This window comes from Choloepus didactylus, chromosome 8, assembly GCF_015220235.1.
Source record: "Choloepus didactylus isolate mChoDid1 chromosome 8, mChoDid1.pri, whole genome shotgun sequence".
NCBI classification, from domain to species: Eukaryota; Metazoa; Chordata; class Mammalia; order Pilosa; family Megalonychidae; genus Choloepus; species Choloepus didactylus.
This window is the reverse complement of record NC_051314.1, coordinates 33,124,593-33,143,574: the sequence shown is the minus strand read 5'-3', so window position 1 is coordinate 33,143,574 and position 18,982 is coordinate 33,124,593. Positions and strand designations below refer to the sequence as shown.

The 18,982-nt window shown below is 37.8% G+C and overlaps 1 protein-coding gene and 1 pseudogene across 1 annotated transcript in view; one reads left to right on the top strand and one right to left on the bottom strand.

Moving 5' to 3' along the window:
• Positions 1-18,533, bottom strand: part of CDK17 (cyclin dependent kinase 17) — a 134,714-nt gene extending 116,181 nt beyond the window's left edge. The window contains exon 1 of the mRNA XM_037845732.1: positions 17,961-18,533. The gene's annotated coding sequence lies outside the window, so the exon portion shown is untranslated. The remainder of the gene's footprint in view (positions 1-17,960) is intronic.
• On the top strand, positions 5,407-5,993 carry LOC119542590 (annotated as a pseudogene).
• Positions 18,534-18,982: the final 449 nt, after the last annotated feature.

Below are 18,982 nucleotides of genomic sequence, written 5' to 3'. Positions count from 1 at the left end.
AACTCTTTCCTTAGCTGCAGTCTCATATATCCAACTGCCTACTTGGGTTTCTCAAAGACACATTAATCTTCAAAGTTAGCTGTTATTCTTCAGGGAAAGAAGTTCCAAATCAAACCCCAAGAGAATGTATTAAGCCTCCATAGATGGACCCAAGAATCAGAGTTGTTATAAAAACATTTTTAATTTTATTGTGGTTCTGAAAGGGCAGTGAGAACTGAAATCATATACATCAACAGTTTAAACTCCATATTGATATTACTATTCGGCTGTCTTGCTCAATATGACTTTACTATTCCAGGAAACTCCTGCTCAAGAAGATAAAAGTTGCAAATAACGCCATTGTTCACTTCAGGAATTTCTGCCAAATCCCATAAAAACGAACATTAGACTATTCAAACTTTTCAATAAACGGTGGCAAATGATTGTTTACTCCCCAGGACACTTTGAAACTCTCCCTCTAAACCCTTGCCTTGTTGCCTCCATCTATCCTAAACTATCTACCACAATCCTTACCTAAACCCAATCAAGCCCCCACCCCTGCCACACTGAAATACCTACCTTAAAATGGACTCCAAGCCCTCATAAATACCCCAACTTTGCTTACCACTTTATTCTTCCTTCCCTCTACTCACCCCTTATCCAGATGATATCAAGACTCTATAAAGGTAGGGTACCCCTTTGCTGTAAGTGATAAACTCAAAAGGTTATTCTGGGTGGTAATTTTTCCAGGAGCCAACATACAACAGCAGTATGAGACTGCTCCCCAAATGTCTGTTAAAATTCAGTTCAATAATATTTGTGTCATCAAAAGAAATGTGGGGAAAATATGAATACCTTTACATAAAGTTAATGATAAATAATAACTCTACATTAGGAAGCATCCACTGACACAATAGGCCCCAGTTTCTTAAAGAACAGGATGGCCAATTGGCCCACTAAGTCAATTTCTAAAGAACAGCAAATAAAGAGATTCCTAATATCAGAGCGACCATAAAGCCAATGAGGAGTTCTAAGGAAGGTAGAAGATAAATCACAGACAGATCTAATAATCCCAGCAGATTACCTTTTGAAAATCAGGATGGGGAAAACAATGAACTGACATATGATTACTCCACAACACTAATAATCAGTAGAAGAAAAAACTATAACAGTGTAAAGAAATTTTAGAGGCGTTTCAATACTGTGAAGTCATTTTTTAACCACAATTTGGAATTCAAATACAAGAAAGTGTTTAACATATTTTTTTTAGAAAGTTGAGACGTTTTTTCATTATAACCACCAAAAGAGTAAATGCATAAATCTTCAAAGAACTAAAGGAAAACATAAAGAAAGAACAAAAGGAAATGAGCAAAACAATGAATGAACAATATGAGAATTTCAATAAAGAGATAGAAATTTGAAAAGGGAACCAAACAGAAATATTGGACTTCAAGACCCCAATAACTGAAATGAAAATTCTCTGAAGGGTTTCAACAGCAGATTGGAGCTGGCAGAAGACAGAATCCATGAACTTGAAGGCAACTGAAATGATTCAGACTAAGGAGCAAATAAAGAAGAATGAAGGAAAGGGAACAGGGCCTAAGAGATCTGTGGAATATCATCAAGCATACCAATATACGCATTATGGGAGTCCCAAAGGAAGAGAAGGAGAAATAATGGTAGAAAACTTCCCAATTTAACAAAAGACATAAATACGCACATTTGAGAAGCCCAAGGAACCCAAAAGGATAAACTCAAAGAGAACTACACCTGGACACATAGTAGTTAAACTGTTGAATGTCAAGGAAAAGGAGAGAAAACTGAAAAGCTGCAAGAGAAAACAAATGTTAATGCATAAGGGAGCCCAATAAGATAAAGTACCTATTTCTTATCATAAACTATAGAGGCAAGAAGACAGTGGGAAGAAATATTTAAAGTGCTGAAAGAAACTAATTACCAATCACAAATTTTAAATCCACAGAGACTCTCTTTCAAAAATAAGGGAGAAATGAAGACAAAACCTTATAAACAAAATGTGTCACCACTAGACCTTCCCTAAAAGCAATGCTAAAGGGAATTTGTCACACTGAAAGGAAGGACACTACACAGAGGATGAAGGTGCCATGAAGAAATAAAGATCACCCATAAAGATAACCATATGGGTAATTACAAATGCTAATACTGCTATACGGTATTTTTTGGTATTTAACTCCACTTTTCATTTCTTACACGTACTAATATGCAAATGCATAAAAGAATGATAAATCCATACGTGGGACATACAATGTACAAAGATATAATTTGTAACAAGTACAACAAAAAGGTGAGGGATAGAGGAACTGAGGACTATCTATGTGTATACAAGTGATACTAAGTTGGTATCATATCAATCAGGATTGTTATAAGTTTTGGATGTTAAATTTAAGAAGCAGGATAACAACAAAGGAAATATATGAAAAATATATCCAGAAAGATATGAGAAGGGAGTCAATCGTAAAATACAAAAAACACATAAATATTAAAGTACACCTTAACAGAAGAATTGAGAGGCAAAAAAGGTAACAGGACGAATGAAGACCATGTAGCAAAATGTAGCAAAATGGCAGAAGAAAGTCCGACATTACACTAATTACTTTAAATGTGAATAGATCAACTCTCCATTCAAAAGGCAGAGATTGGCAGAATGGATGAAAAAGCATGACTCAACTATATGCTCTTTACAAGAGACTTACCTTAAATGCAAAGACACAAGTAGGGAGAAAGTGAAAGGATGGAAATAGTATGCAATGCAAATAGTAACCAAAAGAGAGCTGGGGTAGCTTTACTAATATCTGATAAAATAGACTTTAGGTCAAAAGCAGTTATGAGGGACAAAGAAGGTCATTAAATACTGCAAAAGGGGTCAAATCAACAAGAAGACATAATTATAAATAGATACACACCTAACAGCAGAGCTCCAAAATACATGAAGCAAATATTGACAGATTTGAAAGGTGAAATAGATGGTATTACATTAATAGCAGGAGACTTCAAACACCACTTTCAATATGGGCAGAATAGCTAGAGAGAAAACTGATGAAGAAATAGAGGACTTAAACAGTACTATAAAACAATTAGACCTAACAGACATAGATTGAACACTTATCCAACAGCTGCAGATACAACTTCTTCTCTAGTGCACATGGGTCATTCTCCAGGACAGGCAATATGTTATGTCTCAATAAATCAAAAAAATAGTGAAACTACACATTGCATCTTCTCCAACCATAATGGAATGAAGCTAGAAATCAGCAACAAAGAGAGAATTGAGAAATCCACAAATATATGGAAATCACACAACACACTCAAACAACTATTTGGTCAAATTTGAAAAATCACAAGGAAAATTAAGAACTATCTTGTGGCTAATAAAAATGAAAGCACAACATACCAAAACTTATGGGATGCAGAAAAGGCAGCAGTGTAGACATTATAGCACAGAACGGTTACATCAAAAAAAAAAAAAAAAAAAAAAAGACTTCAAATCAGAGACCTAACTTCACACCTGGAGTAACTACCAACAGAAGAGCATACTAGCCCCAAAGCAGGCAGAAGGAAGAAAATAACAAATTAGAGCAGAGGTAAATGAAATAGAGAATGAAAAAACCAACAGAGTCAGAAAACATAAAGTTGGTTTTTGAAGGGATCAATAAAATCAACAAACTTTTGCTAAATGACAAAGATAAAGAGAAGGAAGAGGCAAATAACTAAAACCAGAAATAAGACAGGAGACACTACTATGGACTCAATACAGAAATGTTATTACTAGAGGACACCAAGAAAAACTGTATGTCAACAAATCAGATAACCTAGATGAAACGGACAAATTCCTGAAAACACACAAACTACCTACACTGATTCAAGAAGAAACAGAAGATCTCAACAGACCAATAACAAGGAAAGAGATTGAATCAGTCATCAAAAACCTCTCAATAAAGAAAAACCCAGGACAAGATGGTTTCACTGGTGAATTTTACCAAATATTCCAAGAAGAATTAATACCAATCCTGTTCAAAGTCTCCCAAAAAACTGAAGAGGAGGGAATACTTCCTAATTCATTCTATGAGGCCAGCATCACTCTAATCAAAAGACAGAGAAAGATACAAGAAAAGAAAATTACAGACCAAAATGCCTTATGAATATAGGTGCAAAAAATCCTCAATAAAATACTAGCAAACTGAATCCAACAGCACTTAAAGGAATTATACACCATGATCAAGTGGGATTTATTCCACAAATGCAAGGGTGGTTCAACATAAGGAAAATCAATTACTATAACACACCACATTAATAAAATGAAGGAATAAAATCACTTACCTCAATTAGGGCATGTGCCAGTCTGAATGTATATGTGCCCCAAAACGCCATTATCTTTGATGTAATCTTGTGTGGGCAGACATATCAGTGTTAATTAGATTGTAATTCTTTTGAGTGTTTCCATGGAGATGTGACCTACCCAACTGTGGGTGATGACTCTGATTAGATAATTTCCATGGAGGTGTGGCCCTGCCCATTCAGCGTGGGCCTTAATTAGTTCACTGGAGCACTACAGCCAAAAGGGACACTTTGAAGAACGCACACTTGAAGAACGCACAGGAGCTGACAGAGTAGCTGCAGCTGAGAGCCAGTTTGAGGACGGCCATTGAAAGCAGACTTTTGCTCCGGAGAAGCCAAGAGAGGAAAAATGCCCCAAGAGCAACTAAGAGTGACATTTTTTGAGTAACTGCAGCCTAGAGAGGAATGTCCTGGGAAAAAGCCATTTTGAAACCAGAACTCTGGAGCAGATGCCGGCCACGTGCCTTCCCAGCTAGCAGAGGTTTTCCAGACGCCACTGGCCATCCTCCAGTGAAGGTGCCTGATTGTTGAACACTTTATGGACTTAAGACTGTAACTGTGTAACCAAATAAACTCCCTTTTATAAAAGCCAATCCATTTTTGGTGTTTTGCATTCCGACAGCATTAGCAAACTAGAACAGTGCAGAAAAGGCATATGACAAAATCCGGCACTCCTTCTTGATTAAAAAACATTTTAATAAACCAGTAGTAAAAGGAAACTTCCTCAACCTGATAAAAGGCATATATGAAAAACCCACAGCTAACATACTAAATGGTGAAAGACTGAAATCTTTCCCTTTAAGATCAGAAACAAGACAAAGATGCCCACTGTCAACATTATTTAACATGATACCGATCGTTCTAGCCAAGGCTAATAGGCAAGAAGAAGAAATAAAAGGCAACTAAATTTGAAAGGAAGAAGTAAAGCTTTCCCTATTTGCAGATGACATGATCCTAAATACAGAAAATCTTGAAAAATCCACAAAGGCTACTAGAGCTGAGAAACAAATTCAATACTTCCGGCAAAGTGAAGCCATGCATTCTGGGTGCAACATGGAGGCAACCAGTGGAACTGATGAGTTGGTGAGACACTGCTCAGGGGTCAGCCTGATAGAGATAGCTTGAGCCATGAGAGCAATGCAGTATGCTGAAGTCTACTACAAGCTGATTTCATCAGTTGTCCCACAGTTTCTTAAACTCACCAAATCAACTGAGTCCTAGGAAAATGTTGAGAAACTCAGGATAGTAGTATTGAACCCAGACAAGCTCAAGTCAGAATCTGCTAATGAAAAGTATAAGTCTGCTTGAAGTTTGATGGGATTGTAGAAGACAACTTCAAGTATGGTACTTTGCTGTGACTAGATTACTCTCAGGATTACACTGAAAAAAATACCATCTTTGTCCCCAGAATACAATTTTTTCCGTTGAAACTGCTCGAAACCAGGAAGGTTATAACAAAGAATTCACACCAGTGTTCAGGACAAAGGAGAGGAAAGAGCTGACAATGGAAGAAAAGAGCTGACAGAGAAGGAGAAAAAGAGAAAGCCAACAAAGGAGGAGAAAAAGAAAAAGAAACCAACAAAGAAACCAACAAAGATGGTGAATTAGCTGTGTCAGGAAGACAGGGGGCAGCACTCTAGAAGCTGTAACTCAACTAAGCCTATAAGTACCACACTGCTATTTGTACAGTCCCCTTTGATTAAATGTATGTCTTCATGCAAGTGAAGAATGTGCAGAAAGACATCTTCTGGCCTAATAATCAGGTCATTAGGCTAGGGAAACGCAAATCAAAATCACAATGAAATACCATTTCACACCCACTAGAATGGCTACTATTAAAAAAAAAAAAAAAAAGGAAAATAAACAAGTATTGGAGAAGATGTGGAGAAATAGAAATAGTCTTTCATTGTTGGTAGGATTGTAAAATGATGCAACCCCTGTAGAAAACTGATTGGCAGTTCCTCAGAAAGTTAAGTATAGAATGACCATATGACTGAGCAATCCTATTTCTAGGTAAATACCCCAAAGAATTAAAAGCAAGGACTCAAATATTTTCACACTGATGTTCATAGTGGCATTATTCACAATGGTCAGAAGATGGAAGTAAATGACATGTTCATCAGCAGATGAATGGACAAATAAAATGTGGTGTATACATACAATGGAATACTATTCAGCTGTAAAAAGGAACAAAGTTCTGAAGCATGCTACAACATGGATGAACTTTGACATGTAATATTGAGTGAAATAAATCAGGCACAAAAGGAAAATATTATATGATTTCACTGGTATGAAATAATTAGAACATGTAAATTCACACAGTCAGAAAGTACAATACAGTTTACCAGGGCCCAGGGTATGGGGAGGGAATTAGGAGTTAAAGCTTATTGTGTCCAGAGTTTCTTTTTGGGGTGATGGCAAGTGTTGGCAATAAATGCTGGTGACAGCAGCACAACATCTCAATGTAATCAACACCACTGAATTGTATAAAGCAGTTAAAAGGGGAAATTTTAGGTTGTATGTACATTAACAGAATAAAAATTTTTTAAAAAATAGAACTGTTAAAAAAAAAGAATCTTAGCATTTATGTTAACATAACAAAAATTAAAACAACCACAGAACTGTTAAAAAAAAAAACTTCAGCATTAAAGAAAGGGTGACATTTTTCAATAGTGAAAGGTACACATTAAAAGCCAAGCTTTAAAAAAAGGGCAAGACAGAGGATTGCCTTTTCACTTACAAGTTACAGATTTTTTTCCCAAAAAGTACCTAAAATACAAATATTTTAATCATTTTAAGGTTTCTTGGATGAAAGGGGTTCAGAGGAAAATGGAAATTTAAACAAGAACATTTGGAGATGGGGAAGGAAAACAAAAATCCATACTCATACACTTGCAGGCAAAAATTACTGCAAAATACAATGCTGACTCCACTGCTTTAGAAATGATAAAATGTAGGTAAATAAATAATGATCTTGAAAATTTAACTGATATGAAAAATGTCAATGTTTTAGGACCATATAATAAGAAGTGAGTAATCTGAAAAAGCACCAAGTCTTATAAATTGTGAAAATTCACTTTTAAATGAAGATGTTATCAAGCCATAATATCTGATTTCTAACATAAACAGATCTAGTACTTGTTACATACATATTACTGCAAAGGTATAATTTTAAACTCAATAAAGTGTCCTTAATTTTTAAACTGTCCATAAAGTAGTTTTTATTTAATTACAGTAAATCAAAGTCCCTGGTTAAGTATATACAGAAACCATTGGAGTGACAGGAATGGCATTAAATGGACTGTTCTATTTTTTTTTAATGGAATTTTATTGCGCTCTATTCACACACTATACAATCCATCCAAAGTATACAATCAATGACTCACAGTACCATCACAGAGTTATGCATTCATCACCATAATCAATTTTAGAACATTTTCATTACAAAAAAAAAAAAAAGAGAAAACCCAAAATATCCTCTACCCATTTATCTCCCCCATCATTGACCCCTAGCATTGGTGTGATACATTTATTACTGTTGATGAAAGAATATTAAGATATACTGTCAACTACAGTCCACAGTTTGCAATTAGGTGCGTTTTTCCCCCACATACCACTCTTATTATTAACTACCTGTAATAGTTTCATACATTTGTTCTAGTTCATGGGAGAAATTTTTTATATTTGTATTACTAATCATAGTCATCGTCCACCACAATATAACCCAATATAACACAGTATAACACAATATAACACAGCATATACTACTGTGTTAAATATAGTTCCATGCTTTAACCTCTGTACAACACAAACAGTAAACCCCAATGCAAACCATGGGTTATAGTTAATAATACAATCGTAAAAATATACTTTCATCAATCGCAACAAATACACCACACTTATGCAAGCGGTTAATAACAGTGTAGTACATGAGAAAACAAAACAAAACAAAACAGCAGTCATCACTCCGGCTCAGAGTCCTCCGAGGCAACATGTCTAGTTACAATTTAACAACAGTTTGGCTTTCACCATATTTATTTTTACAGTTGCTTTCTATTTATATCATCTGTAAAACTGCTTTTAAAAATAATTTAAATTTTTAAATTGAGTTCGAGTGAAATATTAAATAATTAACAGTAAAAATAGTACACAGATCTAACAAGAATCACCAAGGCAGCAAGGAGACAACTGAACTTTGGGGAACATTTTTCTAGAGCAACCCCCCTGGGCTCTAAAACTTTTCATCTCATGCTTTTGTGCTTTCTAGGTTTTGCTTGTTAACTTTGTTGCTTTTGCTATTCTCTAGCTTGGATTATGTCTTAAAAATCCCAGTTTTATTTTATTTGACCAAGGAGAAGGGATTTATTTTCATCTGGTTAAGACAAGAATACCAGAGGGGCTCTAGAGGATAGTGGCACAGGCACTCCAACTGACAAGGGAAGGGAAAGATGTGGAGTGAAGTGGATAACTATGAGTAGGAAATTCCAGGACAGTGGAAAGTGCTGTTCCCCTCCCTCCAGACTCAAATACAAGTCTGGTTATTCAATTTAAAAAGAGTATCCTATAGTAGAGGAGAAACATGAAGAGAAAAGCTGAAATTAAAAAAAAAAAAAATTTTTTTAACTTGTCTTTTAAAAAAAGTTATACAATGTAAACGATCAGTTAATTAAAGTTAAAAATCTATTGTTGCAAAATTTCACTGAAAATGGGAAAACTGTGATCACCACATAACTCAGGATGCTGCCCAAATAGTTAAACATGTTGACACTGATGCACAGCCAGAGCTCCTTGGACATAAGCTCCGTTTGGGACTGAAGGAGCCTCTGCCGCCTGCGGTCTATCCTCCTCTGCTCCACATGCCCAGCTCTGTAGAAAGCAGCAGATTCAGCATTCACCTAGATCTGCATGAGCTTGGAACCTGAAATCATCCTCCAGTTTCTCCTGCTGTACCAGCTTCTCCACAATGGGACCCATCAAAATTTTTCTCACCATGGTCCCCAGAATGAAATACCCAGAGATGCTCACACAGGCCCAAGCCAGAATTTGGAAGCACTGACAAGTGTAAATGAGGCTGAACAGGAGGATGATCAGCTTGCTGACCATGCTGCTGAGCTGCTGACAGAAATCGTTCCACATCCTGGCCGATGCACTGGTCCCTGGCCCCAGCCCAAGGAGCATTCCCCATAACAGCCAAGGCTTAGGATCCCATGAACGTGGGAGCCTGGCTGCCAAGTCAGCTCAGGGCAGAGTGCAAGGAGTGTGAGGCCCACCGAGCCTCATGAGCAGCAGCAGGGCCCAGGTGCCTATTCTATTCTTTTGACTACATTTCTGTACTTTACACTTCAGTCTAAAGAACTGGATTTCATCAGGATGAAACTGTATCAGTTAAACCAAATTTTTTACTCTTATTATTGGCCAACATTTTTAGACCTTGAGAAATGCCTATTTTCTTTATATGTGGATACTATAATTTTATATTTCCAATCTATCAAAAAGTCACACAATCTTTGAAGACTATATCCCTTTTCTCTCCAAACAAAAGTCCCAACAATGCCAAGTTATTGCCGCTCTAAATTGGCCTGCAAACTGCTTCTAGATTATTCTCAAACACTGTGTACCTGTATCATGCAGCTCCAATATTCAAAACTATTCATGGCTTTTTGTTTTCTACTACATTAAAATTTATTCCTAATTTTTTTTTTAGGCGATGACTAATCTGACACTAATTTACTAATTCAGTGTCATTTCTCCTAACCCACTGCTTCATGCATTCCATTAAACAACATATAATTTGGAGGAAATACAGAAATGAAAAAAGTAATAGTCCCTCTGGAGCACAAAGCCAGCCCAAAAGGGGAGAGAGCTACAAACAATTAATCACAATACAATGTATTAAGTGCTAGAGCGGACTTAAATGCTATAATAGAACCACCATAACTCTGTTAAAGTGGATCAAAGACTTCATAATAAGGGATATTTGGCTTTAAACATGAGAATTTTTCTTCATGTAAATGTCACAGCATTGTAATTCCAAGTTTCCTCATCATGGTATCCTAGAATATAGCACAGTGCCCAGTACAGAGTAGACAGGCATACAAACACTGGGTAAAGAGGAAAAAGGGAGGAAAGAAGGAATAGAAGGAGGGATAGACAGACAGACAGATATAAAGAAAGAAAGAAACTAGAAGCAGCAATTCAGGTGAGACATTTCAAAATCTTGACATAATAAAGTGACAACAGAAAAAGATAAATTTAAAAAATATTTGGCAAGTCAAATTTACAGGACTTGATGTAAGTGACTGCGCTGGGGACAGGGGCACATAACAGAAAAACAAAAGAAGCTGCCAAAGTTGGGGAAGATTTCTGGACTGATAAGGCTGATGTGATTCCATTCATTCACTGTGGTTGAGAACAGTGGTAGGGAATAAGAGTTCAGTTTAGGTGAGGGGCCAATAAGAAGCAATTTCTGGTAGATAAAGGAAGCAGAACTCAGAGGAAAGAGAGGTTTCGATTAAAAAGAAAGATGTGGAGATCATTAGCATACAGGTGAAGAGAACAAAGCCCAAAATGGGATGAGAATACACAAAAAACATGCAAAACATGAGAAAAGGATTGTAAAAAGAACATTCCAGACAAGCAATGTTGCTGTTATTTCACAGCAGCTCCAGACAACTGCTCCAGACAACTAAAACTTGTTGAGAGCAGGGGCCAAATTCAACTACATTTTTATAAAATATATAGTGCCTAACACAATGCTGAGGACACAACAAATGCTTTAAAAGTACTTATTGATTGTACCCCCAAATTAATTGAAAGACCAAACTTACCAAGTAAAATAAAGCCATAAATAAAGGATCACTTCTTTTAAAATAATTCAAGAAATAGAACGGGCTCAAGGGATTAAACTCTGCTTAGGAATCCAAAATTTACTTCAGAGTCAATGAAACGCTTCCCTTCCACCAATAGCAATACAAGTCAGTAATATAAAAATACTAAAATCTAGAATTGTTATACTTCAATAAAATGTTTACTTTAAAAATAATAGTAAAAATACACATTAACTAACTTAAAGGAGAATGTCCCTAAATTTGGAGCAATAAGAGCTTTCTATGTTATTACCTTGTCATTGATACAAATGTTAGTATCAATTTTTACCAACCTTTGTTTATATTATTGAACATCATTCACAAATACTAATAAAAAATATTAACCATCAATGGTAAGAAAAGCAGGATTAAATATATGACTTGAGAAGACCAAAATGAGCAACTAATCTAGAATACAAGCAGAGAAAAATTATCCTTGGGTCCTTTCTTCCCATTGTTTACAAAACAAACACACAAAATTTGGAGTATTCTTTCAAGTATTTACACTAACAAGTGCATGAAAGGAAACAAAAATGTGCTATTAAAAGACAGACAAAACTTTTTAATTAACCTATGGAAAACAAAAGAAATAAAGCAAACTTCTTTTCATTATTTTTCACTTTAATAGACCAACCTTCAGATAAAATCAATAACATTTTCTGTTCTTTAAATCCAAACAAGGCTAAGATGTATATTAACAACATTAATTTGCAATTTTTATATCATAAGGGTCAGTTTTCAATATAAAGTTATTACAGTGGTATATAGCTACATATAATAAAAATACAAGATTAAATTTTACACCTTAATAAAAAATTAGCAATACCAAAAACCAACAGGCAATTTTCAATTAATTACATAATTTATTTAGATACATACCTATATAGAGAGAATTTATATAGACATATATATTTACCTTAAGGTAAAATTTTTACCCAATACTAAAGCAATCTACATAGAATGCATTTGGACTATCTTCTCTTTGATGGCAAATGCTTAAATTATGCAAACTAACTGTAACGTGTGTAATCAAAATAAATGCACAAGTAAATATATAAGTAAAAATGAAAGTATATGTACTTGTATCACAAGGTCAAGTATAATTTTTTGTTTTGCCTTCTGGACCCATATTCACTTCTACTTTATGCAGAGCTTTGATAAATCAATGATTAAAAATAAATACACAAATATTTTAAATATCTTTTTAGCACTTGATTTTAATTCATTTTGAGTAACAAATATGTCCTATCTTATACCTTTTTAAATAGTACAATTTTTTATGTAGCAAAACTAATCTTCAAAGCATCAATGGAATTTAAATCTAATTTTTTAGGCGCCTTCCCAATTTACCACTGTTGATAGTCCTCTACAGCAGAAGTTAATACTCACTGTTTACAAATCCCACCATCGTAGAAGCAGTGTAACCTAGTGCTTTGAGTGCCTCAGCTGGAATCTCAGCTTCACCATAGTGGTGGGACCCTAAGGATAATTACTTGACCTGACTTAAGGCTTCTCTCTTCCTCATTTGAAAAACAGGTACAATACCTATATCACAGGCTTATTATACAAAAATAAAATATTTAACAAAAATAACACTTAACATAGTGCCTAGCATAGGAGTACTTAATTAAAGTTAATTTCTTTCAAATATCTTATATAAAAGAATATTTTAAAAAGGAAACTTTGGGGTGCAAGTTAATTTTCACCTCATCCCTATATGCCATGGATCTTTAACTCTAGTTCCTTGTATACAGTTTTCAGTATCATATGTTACTGCAGATCAAAATATTATTTATTTATAGGAGGCACCCGACTTAGATTTACTGGTAGATGTCTATGGAAATCCCAAGTTTGCCAACAGGAAATGAAACAGGATAGGAAAGGTAAGCTACACTCCAATATATTCAATACATTTTTCTAGTCCTTAGCAATTTCTCTTTCCAGGTCAATATTCTGCAGATATTAAAAGTAACCACCAACTAATAAGTCTAGGGGCAAAATAAAGAATCCACTAATGACACTATTGGCTTAATATTGTAAATACTGCATCACAATTTTTTTTTAAAAAGCCAGTCTAATGGGTACTCTCTCCACCAGTTCAAAGAAACTGTCTACATGGTAGGTTGAATGCTAGTCTACAATACCAGGCTTTCAAGTGTTGACAGTTTTTAACCTCACAAAGACTATATAAAGCACGCGTTTAAATGTCATAAACCTATTGTTTATTTTCAACATTTAAAATACAAAATGCCAAAATCACATTATAGAATGCACTTTAAATAACTATTTCCTAATAAAAAGTTCAAGAAAAAATTACCTAATCAAAATTCAAAAGGACCTAAAACTCTTCTTTTGCATGTATGAAAAGACAGACAATTTTTTAAATAGATAAAATACCCTAAAGAATATTTCTATAACTGGGTTTAGCATATATCTTCATTTTTTACAATACAGCAATACATTCACTAAATAATTATTCACCGTGTAAGTATAAATGCTATGTAAAAGAATGCCAGGACATGATGCTGTTATTATATATAAAGACCAGGGAACAGAAATAAAGATTCAAAATGTAATGCTTTAAGGAGAGGCTAAAGCTGCCTATAATTGTGCCTAAGAGTCTCCCCGAGTGCCTCTTTGTTGCTCAGATGTGGCCCTCTCGCTCTCTCTAAGCCACCTCGGCATGTGAACTCACTGCCCTCCCCACTACATGGGACCCAACTCCCAGAGGTGTAAATCTCCCTGGCAATGCAGGATATGATGCCCGGGGATGAATCTGGACCCAGCATTGTGGGATTGAGAAAATCTTCTTGACCAAAAGGGGAATGCGAAATGAAATAAAATAAAGCTTCAGTGGCTGAGAGATTTCAAATGGAGTTGAGAGGTCACTCGGGTGGACATTCTTAAGCACTATATAGATAACACTTTTTAGGTTTTAATGTATTGGAACAGCTAGAAGTGAATACCTGAAACTCAAACTCCAACCCAGTAGCTTTGACTCTTGAAGACAATTGTGTAACAATGTAGATTACAAGGAATGACAGTGTGATTGTGAAAACCTTATGGATCGCACTCCCTTCATCCAGTGTATGGATGAATGAGTAGAAAAATGGGGACAAAAACTAAATGAAAAATAGGGTGGGATGGGGGGGGGTGATTTGGGCGCTCTTTTTTACTTCTATTTTTTACTCTTATTCTGATTCTTTCTAGTGTAAGGAAAACTGTTCAAAAATAGATTGGCATGATGAATGCATAACTATATGGTGGTGCTGTGAACAGCTGATTGTACACCATGGAAGACTGTATGGTACGTGAATATATCTCAATAAAACTGAATTTAATTAAAAAAAGGGGGAGGGATATTTTCAATGACCATTTAACAATTGCTAAGAACTTTTAAAAATTAAGAAAAAAGTCCACAGTAGAAAACTGGGCAAAATAATGTGAACAGGCAATTCAAAGAAAAGCAAATCAAAACGCCAAGGATCATATAAAAAGATGTTGAACTTTACTGGTAGTCAGAGAATGCAAATTAAAATAGTCTGATTCACAAAAATTAAAAAGAATAATGCTCATTATTGGCAGGAATTGTCATGTACTTCTGGTGGAAATATGAATTGTATAAACTTTTTGGAAAACAATCTAGCAATAGCTGTTAATATATAAACATATAAAATATTTAAAAATGCAATGCTTTGTAAATATTCGGCACTATTAGACAATAACAAAGAAAACAGAAGGGTAAAGCAAAAATTTCAGTTTCACATATTTTTTTTAATATAAGGGACATCAATAGCTTCACTTTAATATCTACCTCAGTTGCCATTATAGTTTCTATTGTTCACAGTAAAATAACTGCACTGTTTTTCAGTTAGCACCATTTCACCAATGAAAGCAGAAGAGAACAAATACTGCTGAAAGCAAAGGAAAAAAACAAAAGCTTTAAAGGAGTAAAGAAAATGATTTTATTTATCACCCCTTCCCACCATAATTTTAGGACTGAATCAATACTGGAAACATAAATTTATCAACAAATATATACATTAAAATCTGCTTAATCAACATAAAGAATCCTGTGCTACAGAGAAAAAAAAAATTGACTTTTCTATTTTTTTATAAAACCAATGATTTATGAGAACAAGATTACTGGTGTGCAAAGCTACCAGACACTGAATCTATTCTTCCAATTTCATCTTTCCTTATCTCTCTCTCCCTCTCTCTTTTTTCCTTCTGATAACATATGGCAGACTGTACTATATTAAATATCTTACCTGAAAATTATTTTATTAGGCCTGAACCCAAGGATAAGAATAAATTAAGAATTTTATAGATGTTTCTTTAAGTAATGGGCAAATTAAAATGCTAACAAGATTTTAATTCTACATTTACTTTTTTTTTCTGATTGTAAAGGTACTGTGAAAATTTGTAAAACAAAGAAATGTTTTGTTCTTAAGCACTCATAAATCCCATCATACAGAAACCTCTGTTAACATTTTGGTAGGTTTCCTGCTAGTGAGACATAAATTTTGATGATATAATTAAATACTAACAAATACAGGGGTGTGTGGGGGGGAACAACATATCCTCAATATAGCCTTTCAACAAATATTACATAAAACATCGATTACTAATAAATGACCTGTTAGTTTCACAAAGATCTCCAAAATACATGGCAGGTGGTAGAGGTGGAGTAGGAAGCACCATAAATCAGAAACTCATCCCTAAACTGAAATCCCTTTCACAAATAATTTTCACTGTCAACATTCTAGTGGCAACAAGGAACAAGATGTGACTGTTCTCACAGCCATATCAACATCGGGGTCCCTACATCAAACTGTTTTTTAAAAAAATTTTCTTTCCATTCATATTTCAATTACGTTTTTATTTTCATTTTAAAGAATAATCAAATAATAATGACAAATTATATTTGCATAGTAATTTTGAAACAGATTAAATTCAAAGGCATCAATTTTCTTTGAAGCCCTGCATTCATGAGGTGATTGAGTAGATAAAAGGATAACATCCTCTATATTCCAATATTCTCAGAAACAGGATATAAAGAATATTTCTTTAATATAGCCACATTTTTGTCTTTTGTTCCAACTCATTCTTTATGGAAGTATGAAGATGCCAGAATTAAAGACTGAAATGACTTCATTAACAAAGCAGTACTCCAGCATTTAATAAATAAGTCAACTCCTTAGACTCATAAAAGAACAAAAAACCAAGAATAGTACCTCTACCATTTTTTCTAATCTTAAAATTTGCTTTAATCTTATTTCTAACTTCCAGAGAGGTTTTGCCTCCTCAAGGCACCCTGAAGGTCTTAAACTCTCATTCATTTTCTTCTGCCCAATGATTAGCAAAACAAGTCTAACACATATAGTAAGTCATATTTGTTACTTTGTCTTTCTTACACAAGCGCCTTTGGGGGGGGGGACTTTCAACAAGACTGAGAAAAAGAAACAGCAAAGTTTGAAGAAAGAATTGTCTGTCTTTAAGTCAAGCATTTCCTGGTAAGTGAAAGAAGGTCCGGCAGCCAAGAATACCAAATTTGCCACTTTAATACCTAGAAAATTAATTTAACTAGGTAAGGAGGTGAAAAACATGACCAAAATGATGTGTCTTCGGTGGACATGCTGATACAGAGGAGGAGCGCCACGGATTTCAGTTAAATGCTTTTACCATGTTTGCAGAAGAAAAGCTAATTGTTAATGACCACGTGACACTATAGATCCCAGAAAGGAAAGGGTGGGAGGAAGAAAGAGGAGTTCAAGGCAGTTCAGGGTCAAAACAAGCTCAGGCATCCTGTCATTAGCAAACGTTCTACAAGCTGAAAGCAAAAAATACTGTTTACCCGAAAAGGAGTGGGTGAAAAGAAGGGGGAGAATGAAGGGTAAACCACAGGAGAATCAATGTGGCAGGCAGTGTGGGAGTGATGAGAGGGAGGAAATCTGGAGCTATCCAACTGAGTTGGGGAGCAAAAGCATCGGGCACAAATATGCTGAGAAAAGCAACTGCGACGACGACAATAGTTGGCAGTCCCCAATTTTCCCCTCCTTATTGGTTCTTTGGGCTTCTCACATTCCCTCCATCTCTGCTTTTGACCAGCACTCAGGGGCGTACCCGGCCAGCGAGAAGCTGCCCTGATCTTTGTCTCGGCCCGCTCTCCACGCGCGGGCTCCTCCTCCTGCTCCTCCATGCTCCCCACCCGCGCATAGCCCCGGCGTCTCCAAGGAGCTGGCAGAGCCGCGGCCGCCGCCTGCTCGCCCACCTCCGCGGCCCGGCGCCCCTTCCTTCCCCTCGCGGGCGCGGCGAGGATAACGCAGCCCCACCTCCATCTCCACCCCCGCCGAGGGGACCATTGTGTCTCGGGGGACTTGCTGCCTCTTCCCTCTCTCCTCTCAGGGAGACCGGCCTCCCCTAGAGACCACAACGGCAGCAAGCACCGGAGGCGGCGGCGGGGGCTCGAGGCGCCTCTCGGGAAAGAGCCCGTCAGACACCCATACCCACCCCACCCCCGGAAATGCCTGGGCGACCCGAAAGACGACAGACACACGCGAAACCCCCACGCCGCACCCTCCTCTCTCAACTTCCCGGCCGGGCCTGTGCCTGCGGGACCCCCCACAGCCCCCTCCCCAGCCTGCCCTCCTCCCTCCTCCGCACCCTGCTGCTCCTGCGAGCCTGGGGTCGGACCGGCAGTAGGGGTTAGCTCCGCGCGGCTGCCGGCCACGAACTCACCAGCAAGTACGGGGGCCGCGTCCCGAGGCGAGGCGCCGAGGGAAAGCCGCTCTGCCGACGCCCGCGGCGACCGGATGCAGGTCCGGGTCCCAGTGGCCCGCAGACCGAGGCGCCTCCGAGGCGCAGGCCTTCGCCGCCGCCGCCTTCTGGCTCTCGCCGAGAGTCCGGGGCCGCCGGGGAGGGGCCGCGGGTCCCTCACGCGTTACCAAGCCCCCTGAACAACATGGCTCCCAGGCCGCCGAGCCGTGCGGGCGGCCCACTAATCCCCCTCGGAGAAGTCCGGGCGGCAGCGAGGCGCGCAGGGAGGCGCCGATGCTGGGCTGAGGTGGCCCGCCCGGGCGCTTGCTCCTTCTTCTCCCGGGGCTCTGGGGCCGGACTCTGGAGAGCCGAGAAGACCGCAGGCGGCCGTTTTCGTTCACTGCGTGTGCGTCGCTTTCTCACTCAGCGGCTGCGGCTTGACGCCTCCGCCTGTTCCCCGGAGAAGAGCGAGCGAGCGAGCGAGAAAAAAGACTTTTATTGAAACTATCCAACCAGCAGCAGCGGAGAAAGGCGAGCCGACCGCTGGAGCTTCCCCCACCCCCGCCTGCGCCCCTCGCCAGGGGCAGCGCGACCCCTGCTGGCGGCGGCAGGGGGCGGGGCCGGCGGGTCAGGGGCGGGGCTGGGAGGGGGATCCCCGGGAAACCCCCAGCCCCGAGAACCGGGACTTCTCCTCAAGAGGTGGGAGAATGGCTGGAGGGGTGAGAGACACCACCGGAGTGAGAAGGCTCTAGGCAGTGCCGGTCCACAGCTACTGGGGAAGAGATTTATCTAAGTAATTCAGCCCCTTCATCTCCCCCTCCCTCTTTCCCCAAACAAAACAAAACCTCTTCCTTAAATTATCCAAGTAATTATTGTAAAAGATATCAATGCCACAATTTTCCACTGGCTTTCTAGAGAATTCATGCTAAAGGACCCACACTTAAACATGTTGATTGCTGCAACTTTTCTCCTTGGGTGGGTGAGTGGGTATTAGTGCATTACTG